The 20,273-nt window shown below is 32.4% G+C and overlaps 1 protein-coding gene across 1 annotated transcript in view; it reads left to right on the top strand.

Annotated features, from left to right (window-relative positions):
* Window positions 1–20,273, top strand: part of LOC135568110 (protein Hook homolog 3-like) — a 63,550-nt gene that overhangs the window by 25,289 nt on the left and 17,988 nt on the right. The window lies entirely within an intron of this gene.

Genomic DNA, 20,273 nt, shown 5'->3' with positions numbered 1-20,273 from the left:
ATATACACTATACACTACACACTATACACTATACACTACACACTATACACTACACACTATACACTATACACTACACACTACACACTATATACACTATACACTATACACTATACACACTATACACTACACACTATACACTACACACTATACACTATACACTATACACTACACACTACACACTATACACTACACACTATACACTACACACTATACACTATACACTATACACTACACACTACACACTATACACTACACACTATACACTATACACTACACACTATATACACTATACACTATACACACTATACACTACACACTATACACTACACACTATACACACTATACACTACACACTATATACACTATACACTATACACACTATACACTACACACTATATACACTATACACTACACACTATACACTATACACTATATACACTATACACATATACACTACACTATACACTACACACTATATACACTATACACACTATACACTACACACTATATACACTATACACTATACACACTACACACTATACACTATACACTACACACTATACACTACACATATACACTATACTAACTACACACTATATACACTATACACTACACACACTATACACTATACACTATACACTACACACTACACACTATACACTACACACTATACACACTATACACTACACACTACACACTATACATCATACACTATACACACTACACACTATACACTACACTATACACTATACACTACACACATATACACTATACACACTATACACTATACACTATACACTATACACTACACACTATACACACACTATACACTACACACTATACACTACACTACACACTACACACTATGCACTATACACTATACACTATACTATACACTATACACTATACATACACTATACACACTATACACTACACACACTATACACTATACACTATACACTATACACTATACAATTACACACTATACACTATACACTATACACTATACACTATACACACTATACACTACACACACTATACACTACACACTATACACTATACTATACACTATACACTACACTATACACTATACACTACACACTACACACTATACACTATACTATACACACTATACACTACACACTACACACTATACACTATACTATACACTATACACTACACACACTACACACTACACACTATACACTACACACTACACACTATACACTACACACTATATACACTATACACTATACACACTATACACTACACACTACACACTATACACTACACACTATACACTACACACTATACACTATACACTATACACTATACACACTACACACTACACACTACACTACATACACTACACACTATACACTACAATAATTATATACACACTACAATTATACACTGCTATACACATACACACTATACACTATACACTTATATACACTATACACTATATACACTATACACTATACACACACACTATACACACTATATACACTATACACACTATACACTACACACTATACACTACACACTATATACACTATACACTATACACTATACACTACACACTATACACACTACTATACACTAATACACTATACACTATACACTACACACTACACACTATACACTACACACTATAATAATATACACTACACACTATACACTATACACTATACAATACACACTATACACTACACATTAATTATACACTATACACTACACACTACACACTATACACTACACACTATACACTACACACACTACACTAATACATTATACACTATACACTATACACACTACACTACACACTATACACTATACACTACACACTATACACTACACACTATACACACTATACACTACACACTATACACTATACTATACACTATACACTATACTATACACTACACACTACACACTATACACTACACACAACATACACTATACACTACTATACACTATACACTAATTATACACTATACACTACATACTATACACTATACACTATACACTATACACTACACACTACACACTACACACTATACACTATACACACTATATACACTATACACTACACACTATACACTACACACTACACACTATACACTATACACTACACACTATACACTACACACTATACACTATACACTATACACTACACACTATACACTACACACACTATACACTATACACTACACACTATACACTTATACACTACACACTATACACTACACACACTATACACTATACATTACACTATACACTACACACTATACACACTATACACTACACTACATACACTATACACTACACACTATACACTATACACTATACACTATAACACACACTATACACTACACACTATACACTATACTATACACTATACACTACACTATACACACTATACACTACACACTATACACTATACACTATACATACACACTATACACTACACTATACACTATACACTATACTATACACTACACACTTGCCAACACTATACACTATAATACCTTATACACTATACACTACACACTACACACTATACACTATACTATACACTACACACTACACACTAATACACTAATTGCACTATACACACTATACACTATACACACTACACACTATACACTACACACTATACACAACACACTATACACTACACACTATACACTATACACTACACACTATACACTATATACACTACACAGTACACACTATACACACACACTATACACTATACACTACACACTATACACTACACTACACACTATACACTATACACACACACACTATACACACTATAATTATACACACTACAATACACTACACACACTAATAATTATACACTACACACTATATACACTATACACTATACACACTATACACTACACACTATACACTACACACTATACAGCTACACACTATACACACTATACACACACACTATACACTATACACTATTAGTACACACTATATACACTACACACTATACACTATACACTATACACTACACACTATACACTACACACTATACACTATACACACTATACACTATATACACTACACACTATATATACACACTATACACTATACACTACACACTATATACACTATACACTATACACTATACACACTATACACTATACACTACACACTATACACTACACACTATACACTATACACTATACACTATACACTATACACTATACACTACACACTACACAGTATACACTATACACTATACACTATACACTACACACTATATACACTACACACTATACACTTGCTACAATTTATACACTAAACACACTACACACTTATATACACTATACACTATACACACTACACACTATATACACTATACACACTACACACTATACACTATACACTGCACACTATATACACTATACACTATACACTATACACTATACACTATATACACTATACACACTATATACACACTACACACTATACACTACACACTATACACTACACACTATACACTACACACTATACACTATACACACTATACTATACACTAATACACTATACACTATACACTACACACTATACACTATACTATACACTATACATCTACACACTATACACTATACTACACACTATACACTATACTATACACTATACACTACACTACTATACTATACACTATACACACTATACACTATACACTATACTATACACTATACACTACACACTACACTATACACTATACACTATACACTACACTATACACTATACACTATACACACTATACACTATACACTACACACACTACACTATACACTACACACTATACACTATACACTACACACTATACACTATACACTACACACTATACACTACACACACTATACACTACACACTATACACTATACACTATACACTACACTATACACTATATACTATACACTATACACTACACACTATACACTACACACTATACACACACTATACACTACACACTATACACACTATACACTATACACACTACACACTATACACTATACTATACACACTATACACTACACACTACACACTATACACTATACACTATACACTATACACACTATACACTATACACTATACACACTATACACTCATACACACTACACACTATACACTACACACACTATACACTACACACCACACTACACACTATACACTACACACTATACACACTATACACACTACACACTATACACTATACACTACACACTATACACACTATATACACTACACACTATACACACACAACTACACACTATACACTACACACTATACACACTATACACTACACACTATACACTATACACTATACACTATACACTATACACACTATACACTATACACACTATACACTACACACTATATACTAATTATACACTATAATTATATACACTATACACTATACACACTATACACTTACACACTATACACACTACACACTATACAGTACACACTATACACTACTACTATACACTATACACTACACACTATATACACTAATAATTATACAGTACACACTATACACTACACACTATACACTATATACACTACACACTATACACTATACAGTACACACTATACACTATACACTACACACTATACACTACACACTATACACTATACACACTATACACTACACTATACACACTATACACTATACACTATATACACTATACAGTACACACTATACACTATATACTACACACTATACACTATACACTATACACTATATACACTACACACTATACACTATACACTACACACTATATACACTATACACCACACTACACACACTACACACTATACACTACACACTATACACTACACACTATACACTACACACTATATACACTATACACACTACACACTATACACTATACACTACATACTATATACACTATATACACTACACACTATACACTATACACTACACACTATATACACTATACACACTATACACTACACACTATACACTACACACTATACACTACACACTATATACACTATACACACTATACACTACACACTATATACACTACACACTATACACTACACACTATACACTATACACTACACACTATATACACTATACACACTATACACTACACACTACACACTACACACTATACACACTATACACTATACACTACACACTACACACTATACACTACACACTACACACTATACACTACACACTATACACACTATACACTACACACTATACACTACACACTACACACTACACACTATACACTACACACTATACACACTATACACTACACACTATACACTACACACTATACACTATACTATACACTATACACTACACACTATACACTACACACTACACACTATACACTATACTATACACTACACACACTACACACTATACACTATACTATACACTATACACTACACACTATACACTATACTATACACTATACACTACACACACTATACACTACACACTATACACTATACTATACACTATACACTATACACTATACACTACACACTACACACTATACACTATACTATACACACTATACACTACACACTACACACTATACACTATACACTACACTATACACTATACACTACACACTATACACTACACACTACACACTATACACTACACACTTTACACACTATACACTATACACACTACACACTATACACTACACACTATACACTACACACTACACACTATACACTACACACTATACACACTATACACTACACACTACACACTATACAGTACACACTATACACTACACACTATACACTATACACTACACACTATACACTATATACACTACACACTATACACTACACACACTACACACTACACTATACACACTACACACTATACACTACACACTATACACTATACACTACACACTATACACTATACACTATATACACTACACACTATACACTACACACTACACACTATACACTACACACTATATACACTATACACTATACACACTATACACTACACACTATACACTACACACTATACAGTACACACTATACACTACACACTATACACTACACACTATACACTACACACTATACACTACACACTATATACACTATACACACTATACACTACTACACACTACACACTATACACTACACACTATACACTACACACTATACACACTATACACTACACACTATACACTATACACACTATACACTACACACTATATACTATACACACTATACACTACACAATATACACTATACACTACACACTATACACACTATACACTACACACTATACACTACCTATACACTACACACTACACACTACACACTACACTACACATACACACTACACACTATACACTACACACTATACACACTATACACTACACACTACACACTATACACTACACACTACACACTATACACTACACACTATACACACTATACACTACACACTATACACTACACACTACACACTATACACTACACACTATACACTACACACTATACTACACACTATACACTACACACTATACACTATACACTACACACTACACACTATATACACTACACACTATACACTATACAGTACACACTATACACTACACACTACACACTATACACTACACACTATACACTATACACTACACACTATACACTACACACTATACAGTACACACTATACACTATACACTATATACACTATACACTATACACTACACACTATACACTACACACTATACACTATACACTACACACTATATACACTATACACTATACACTACACACTACACACTATACACTACACACTATACACTACACACTATACACTACACACTATATACACTATACACACTACACACTACACACTATACACTATACACTACACACTACACACTATATACACTATACACACTACACACTATACACTATACACTACACACTATATACACTATACACACTATACACTATATACACTATACACACTATACACTACACACTATACACTACACACTATACACTACACACTATATACACTATACACACTATACACTACACACTATACACTACACACTATATACACTACACACTATACACTACACAATATACACTATACACTACACACTATACACACTATACACTACACACTACACACTACACACTATACACTACACACTATACACACTATACACTACACACTACACACTATACACTACACACTACACACTACACACTATACACTACACACTATACACACTATACACTACACACTACACACTATACACTACACACTACACACTATACACTACACACTATACACACTATACACTACACACTATACACTACACACTACACACTATACACTACACACTACAATACACTGGCCACACTATACTACACACTATACACTACACACTATACACTACACACTATACACTACACACTACACACTATACACTACACACTATACACTACACACTATATACACTACACACTATACACTACACACTATACACACTATACACTACACACTATACACTACACACTACACACTATACACTACACACTACACACTATACACTACACACTATACACTACACACTACACACTATACACTACACACTATACACACTATACACTACACACTATACACTATACACTATACACTATACACTACACACTATACACTATACACTACACACTATATACACTATACACTATACACTATACACTACACACTATACACTATACACTACACACTATACACTATACACTACACACTATATACACTATACACTATACACTACACACTATACACTATACACTACACACTATACACTACACACTATACACACTATACACTATACACTACACACTATACACTATATACACTATACACTACACACTATATACACTATACACTACACACTATACACTACACACTATACACTATACACTACACACTATACCCTATACACTACACACTATACACACTATACACTATACCCTATACACTACACACTATATACACTATACACTATACACTACACACTATACACTATACACACTACACACTATATACACTATACACTATACACACTATACACTACACACTATACACTACACAGTACACACTATACACTACACTATATACACTACACACTATACACTACACACTATACACTACACAGTACACACTATACACTACACACTATACACTATACAGTACACACTATACACTATACACTACACACAACACACTGTATACACTACACACTACACACTATACACTACACACTATACACTACACACTACACACTATACACTATACACTATACACTACACACTATACACTACACACTATACACTATACACTACACACTATACACAACACACTACACACTGTATACACTACACACTATACACTATACACTATACACTACACACTATACACTACACACTATACACTATACACTACACACTATACACTATACACTATACACTACACACTATACACTACACACTATACACTACACACTATACACTACACACTATACACTACACACTATACACTACACACTACACACTATACACTATACACTACACACTATACACTACACACTATACACTATACACTACACACTATACACTACACACTACACACTATACACTACACACTATACACTACACACTACACACTATACACTATATACTATACACTATATACACTACACACTATACACTACACACTATATACACTATACACTACACACTATATACACTACACACGATACACAACACACTATACACTATACACTATATACACTATACACTACACACTATATACACTATACACTACACACTATACAATAATTATACACTTACACACTATACACTATACACTATACACACTATACACTATACACTATACACTATACACTATATACACTATACACTACACACTATATACACTATACACTACACACTATACACACTATACACTACACACTATACACTATACACTATACACACTATACACTATACACTACACACTACACACTATACACTACACACTATACACTATACACTATACACTATACACTACACACTATACACTACACACTATACACTATACACTACACACTATACACTACACACTATACACACTACACACTATACACACTATACACTACACACTATACACTATAGACTACACACTATACACTATACACTACACACTACACACTATACACTACACACTACACACTACACACTATACACTATACACTACACACTATACACTACACACTATACACTACACACTATACAGTACGCACTATACACTACACAATATACACTACACACTACACACTATACACTATACACAACACACTATACACTATACACTATATACACTATACACTACACACTATATACACTATACACTACACACTATACACTACACACTACACACTATACACTATATACACTACACACTACACACTATACACTATACACAACACACTATACACACTATACACTACACACTATACACTATATACACTACACACTATACACTATACACTATACACAACACACTATACACACTATACACTACACACTATACACTATATACACTACACACTATACACTATACACTATACACTACACACTATACACTACACACAACACACTATACACACTATACACTACACACTATACACTATATACAACTACACACTATACACTATACACTATACACTACACACTATACACTACACACTATACACTATACACACTATACACAACACACTATACACACTATACACTACACACTATACACTATATACACTACACACTATACACTATACACTATACACTTACACACTACACACTATACACTACACACTACACACTATACACTATACACTACACACTATACACTATATACACTATACACAACACACTATACACACTATACACTATACACTATACACACTATACACACTATACACTATACACTACACACTATACACTATACACACTATACACACTATACACTATACACTATACACACTATACACTATATACATTACACACACTATACACACTATACACTATACACTATACACACTATACACTATACACTACACACTATACACTATACACACTATACACTATACACACTATATACACTATACACACTATACACTATACACTATACACACTATACACTATATACACTACACACACTATACACTATATACACTATACACACTATACACTATTATATACACTATACACACTATACACTATATACACTATACACACTATACACTATATACACTATACACACTATATACACTATACACTACACACTATACACTATACACACTATACACTATATACACTATACACTATATACACTATACACACTATACACTATATACACTATATACACTATACACACTATACACTATATACACTATACACACTATACACTATATACACTATACACTATATACACTATACACTATACACACTATACACACTATACACACTATACACTATACACTATACACACTATACACTATATACACTACACACACTATACACTATATACACTATACACACTATACACTATATACACTATACACACTATACACACTATACACTATACACTATACACTACACACTATACACTACACACTATACACTACACACTATACAGTACGCACTATACACTACACAATATACACTACACACTACACACTATACACTATACACAACACACTATACACTATACACTATATACACTATACACTACACACTATATACACTATACACTACACACTATACACTACACACTACACACTATACACTATATACACTACACACTACACACTATACACTATACACAACACACTTATACACACTATACACTACACACTATACACTATATACACTACACACTATACACTATACACTATACACAACACACTATACACACTATACACTACACACTATACACTTATATACACTACACACTATACACTATACACTATACACTACACACTATACACTACACACAACACACTATACACACTATACACTACACACTATACACTATATACACTACACACTATACACTATACACTACACACTATACACTTACACACTATACACTATACACACTATACACAACACACTATACACACTATACACTACACACTATACACTATACACTATACACTACACACTACACACTATACACTACACACTACACACTATACACTATACACTACACACTATACACTATATACACTATACACAAATACACTATACACACTATACACTATACACTATACACACTATACACACTATACACTATACACTACACACTATACACTATACACACTATACACACTATACACTATACACTATACACACTATACACTATACACTATACACACTATACACTATATACACTACACACACTATACACACTATACACTATACACTATACACACTATACACTATACACTACACACTATACACTATACACACTATACACTATACACACTATACACACTATATACACTATACACACTATACACTATACACTATACACACTATACACTATATACACTACACACACTATACACTATATACACTATACACACTATACACTATATACACTATACACACTATACACTATACACACTATACACTATATACACTATACACTACACACTATACACTATACACACTATACATTATATACACTATACACTATATACACTATACACACTATACACTATATACACTATATACACTATACACACTATACACTATATACACTATACACACTATACACTATATACACTATACACTATATACACTATACACTATACACACTATACACACTATACACACTATACACTATACACTATACACACTATACACTATATACACTACACACACTATACACTATATACACTACACACTATACACTACACACAACACACTATACACACTATACACTACACACTATACACTATATACACTACACACTATACACTATACACTATACACTACACACTATACACTACACACTATACACTATACACACTATACACAACACACTATACACACTATACACTACACACTATACACTATATACACTACACACTATACACTATACACTATACACTACACACTACACACTATACACTACACACTACACACTATACACTATACACTACACACTATACACTATATACACTATACACAAACACACTATACACACTATACACTATACACTATACACACTATACACACTATACACTATACACTACACACTATACACTATACACACTATACACACTATACACTATACACTATACACACTATACACTATATACACTACACACACTATACACACTATACACTATACACTATACACACTATACACTATACACTACACACTATACACTATACACACTATACACTATACACACTATATACACTATACACACTATACACTATACACTATACACACTATACACTATATACACTACACACACTATACACTATATACACTATACACACTATACACTATATACACTATACACACTATACACTATATACACTATACACACTATACACTATATACACTATACACACTATATACACTATACACTACACACTATACACTATACACACTATACACTATATACACTATACACTATATACACTATACACACTATACACTATATACACTATATACACTATACACACTATACACTATATACACTATACACACTATACACTATATACACTATACACTATATACACTATACACTATACACACTATACACACTATACACACTATACACTATACACTATACACACTATACACTATATACACTACACACACTATACACTATATACACTATACACACTATACACTATATACACTATACACACTATACACACTATACACTATACACTATACACTACACACTATACACTACACACTATACACTACACACTATACAGTACGCACTATACACTACACAATATACACTACACACTACACACTATACACTATACACAACACACTATACACTATACACTATATACACTATACACTACACACTATATACACTATACACTACACACTATACACTACACACTACACACTATACACTATATACACTACACACTACACACTATACACTATACACAACACACTATACACACTATACACTACACACTATACACTATATACACTACACACTATACACTATACACTATACACAACACACTATACACACTATACACTACACACTATACACTATATACACTACACACTATACACTATACACTATACACTACACACTATACACTACACACAACACACTATACACACTATACACTACACACTATACACTATATACACTACACACTATACACTATACACTACACACTATACACTACACACTATACACTATACACACTATACACAACACACTATACACACTATACACTACACACTATACACTATACACTATACACTACACACTACACACTATACACTACACACTACACACTATACACTATACACTACACACTATACACTATATACACTATACACAACACACTATACACACTATACACTATACACTATACACTATACACTATACACACTATACACTATACACTACACACTACACACTATACACTATACACACTATACACTATACACTATACACACTATACACTATACACTATATACACTATACACTATATACACTATACACTATACACACTATACACTATACACACTATACACTACACTATACACTATACACACTATACACTATATACACTATACACTATACACTATACACACTATACACACTATACACTATACACACTATACACTACACACACTATACACTATATACACTATACACACTATACACTATATACACTATACACACTATACACTATACACACTATACACTATATACACTATACACTACACACTATACACTATACACACTATACACTATATACACTATACACTATATACACTATACACACTATACACTATATACACTATATACACTATACACACTATACACTATATACACTATACACACTATACACTATATACACTATACACTATATACACTATACACTATACACACTATACACACTATACACACTATACACTATACACTATACACACTATACACTATATACACTACACACACTATACACTATATACACTATACACACTATACACTATATACACTATACACTACACACTATATACACTATACACTACACACTATACACACTATACACTACACACTATACACTATACACTATACACTATACACACTATACACTATACACTACACACTATACACTATACACTACACACTACACACTATATACACTATACACTACACACTATACACACTATACACTACACACTATACACTATACACTATACACACTATACACTATACACTACACACTACACACTATACACTACACACTATACACTATACACTATACACTATACACTACACACTATACACTACACACTATACACTATACACTACACACTATACACTACACACTATACACACTATACACTACACACTATACACACTATACACTACACACTATACACTATAGACTACACACTATACACTATACACTACACACTACACACTATACACTACACACTACACACTATACACTACACACTATACACTATACACTACACACTATACACTACACACTATACACTACACACTATACAGTACGCACTATACACTACACAATATACACTACACACTACACACTATACACTATACACAACACACTATACACTATACACTATATACACTATACACTACACACTATATACACTATACACTACACACTATACACTACACACTACACACTATACACTATATACACTACACACTACACACTATACACTATACACAACACACTATACACACTATACACTACACACTATACACTATATACACTACACACTATACACTATACACTATACACAACACACTATACACACTATACACTACACACTATACACTATATACACTACACACTATACACTATACACTATACACTACACACTATACACTACACACAACACACTATACACACTATACACTACACACTATACACTATATACACTACACACTATACACTATACACTATACACTACACACTATACACTACACACTATACACTATACACACTATACACAACACACTATACACACTATACACTACACACTATACACTATATACACTACACACTATACACTATACACTATACACTACACACTACACACTATACACTACACACTACACACTATACACTATACACTACACACTATACACTATATACACTATACACAACACACTATACACACTATACACTATACACTATACACACTATACACACTATACACTATACACTACACACTATACACTATACACACTATACACACTATACACTATACACTATACACACTATACACTATATACACTACACACACTATACACACTATACACTATACACTATACACACTATACACTATACACTACACACTATACACTATACACACTATACACTATACACACTATATACACTATACACACTATACACTATACACTATACACACTATACACTATATACACTACACACACTATACACTATATACACTATACACACTATACACTATATACACTATACACACTATACACTATATACACTATACACACTATACACTATATACACTATACACACTATATACACTATACACTACACACTATACACTATACACACTATACACTATATACACTATACACTATATACACTATACACACTATACACTATATACACTATACACACTATACACTATATACACTATACACACTATACACTATATACACTATACACTATATACACTATACACTATACACACTATACACACTATACACACTATACACTATACACTATACACACTATACACTATATACACTACACACACTATACACTATATACACTATACACACTATACACTATATACACTATATACACTATACACACTATACACACTATACACTATACACTATACACTACACACTATACACTACACACTATACACTACACACTATACAGTACGCACTATACACTACACAATATACACTACACACTACACACTATACACTATACACAACACACTATACACTATACACTATATACACTATACACTACACACTATATACACTATACACTACACACTATACACTACACACTACACACTATACACTATATACACTACACACTACACACTATACACTATACACAACACACTATACACACTATACACTACACACTATACACTATATACACTACACACTATACACTATACACTATACACAACACACTATACACACTATACACTATATACACTACACACTATACACTATACACTATACACTACACACTATACACTACACACAACACACTATACACACTATACACTACACACTATACACTATATACACTACACACTATACACTATACACTACACACTATACACTACACACTATACACTATACACACTATACACAACACACTATACACACTATACACTACACACTATACACTATACACTATACACTACACACTACACACTATACACTACACACTACACACTATACACTATACACTACACACTATACACTATATACACTATACACAACACACTATACACACTATACACTATACACTATACACACTATACACACTATACACTATACACTACACACTATACACTATACACACTATACACACTATACACTATACACTATACACACTATACACTATACACTATACACACTATACACTATATACACTACACACACTATACACACTATACACTATACACTATACACACTATACACTATACACTACACACTATACACTATACACACTATACACTATACACACTATACACACTATATACACTATACACACTATACACTATACACTATACACACTATACACTATATACACTACACACACTATACACTATATACACTATACACACTATACACTATATACACTATACACACTATACACTATACACACTATACACTATATACACTATACACTACACACTATACACTATACACACTATACACTATATACACTATACACTATATACACTATACACACTATACACTATATACACTATATACACTATACACACTATACACTATATACACTATACACACTATACACTATATACACTATACACTATATACACTATACACTATACACACTATACACACTATACACACTATACACTATACACTATACACACTATACACTATATACACTACACACACTATACACTATATACACTATACACACTATACACTATATACACTATACACACTATACACACTATACACTATACACTATACACACTATACACTATATACACTACACACACTATACACTATATACACTACACACACTATACACTATATACACTACACACACTATACACTATATACACTATACACACTATACACACTATACACTATATACACTATACACACTATACACTATATACACTACACACACTATACACTATATACACTACACACACTATACACTATATACACTATACACACTATACACTATATACACTATACACACTATACACTATACACTATATACACTATACACACTATACACTATATACACTATACACACTATACACTATATACACTATACACACTATACACTATATACACTATACACTATATACACTATACACTATATACACTATACACACTATACACTATATACACTATACACACTATACACTATATACACTATATACACTATACACACTATACACTATATACACTACACACACACTATACACTATACACTATACACACTATACACTATATACACTACACACACTATACACACTATACACACTATACACTATACACTATACACACTATACACTATACACTACACACTATACACTATACACACTATACACACTATACACTATACACACTATACACACTATACACTATACACACTATACACACTATACACTATACACTATACACACTATACACTATACACACTATACACTATATACACTACACACACTATACACACTACACACTATACACAACACACTATACACACTATACACTATATACACTACACACTATACACTACACACTATACACACTATACACTACACACTATACACTATACACTACACACTACACACTATACACTATATACACTACACACTATACACTATACACTATACACACTATACACTATACACTATACACACTAAACACACTATACACTACACACTATACACTACACACTACACACTATACACTACACACTATACACTATACACTATACACTATACAGTACGCACTATACACTACACAATATACACTATATACACTACACACTATACACACTATACACTATACACTACACCCACTATACACTACACAATATACACACTATACACTATACACTACACACACTATACACACTATACACTATACACACTATATACACTACACACTATACACACTATACACTACACACTATACACTACACACTACACGATATACACTACACACTATACACACTATACACTATACACTATACACTACACACTATACACTACACACTATACACTACACACTACACGATATACACTACACACTATATACACTACACACTATACACACTGCACACTATACACTACACACTATACACTATATACACTACACACTATACCCACTATACTATACACACTACACTCTATACACTACACACTATACACTACACACTATACACACTACACACTATACACTGTATACACTACACACTAGCCACTATACACTATACACACTACACACTATACACACTATACACTACACACTATACACTACACACTATACACACTACACACTATACACACTACACTATACACACTATATACACTATACACACTTTACACTATACACACTTTACACTCTACACACTATACACACTACACACTATATACACTACACACTATACACACTATACACACTATACACACTATACACACTATACACTATACACTACACACTATACACTACACACTACACACTATACACTACACACTACACACTATACACTACACACTACACACTATACACTATACACTACACTACACACACTATACACTATACACTATACACTATACACACTATACACTATACACTATATACACTATACACTATACACTGCACACTATACACACTATACACACTACACACTATACACTACACACTATACACACTACACACTATACACTACACACTATACACTATACACACTATACACTATATACACTATACACACTATACACTACACACTATACACACTATACACACTACACACTACACACTATACACTATACACACTATACACTATACACTATATACACTATACACACTATACACTATACACTATATACACTATACACACTACACACTACACACTATACACACTACACTATACACACTATACACTATATACACTATACACTATATACACTATACACTATACACTATACACACTATACACTATACACACTATACACTACACTATACACACTATACACTATACACACTATACACTATATACACTATACACTATACACTATACACACTATACACTATACACACTATACACTATACACTATACACACTATGCACTATATACACTATACACTATACACACTATACAATATACACACTATACACTATACACACTATACACTATACACTATATACACTATATACACTATACACTATACACACTATACACTACACACACTATACACTATATACACTATACACTATACACACTATACACACTATACACTATACACACTATACACTATATACACTATACACTATACACACTATACACTATATACACTATATACACTATACACACTATACACTATATACACTATATACACTATACACACTATACACTATACACACTATACACTATATACACTATACACTATATACACTACA

Source organism: Oncorhynchus nerka, unplaced genomic scaffold, assembly GCF_034236695.1.
Source record: "Oncorhynchus nerka isolate Pitt River unplaced genomic scaffold, Oner_Uvic_2.0 unplaced_scaffold_1695, whole genome shotgun sequence".
Taxonomy (NCBI): domain Eukaryota; kingdom Metazoa; phylum Chordata; class Actinopteri; order Salmoniformes; family Salmonidae; genus Oncorhynchus; species Oncorhynchus nerka.
The sequence above is the reverse complement of the archived record's forward strand: the minus strand, read 5'-3'. Positions and strand labels throughout refer to the sequence as shown.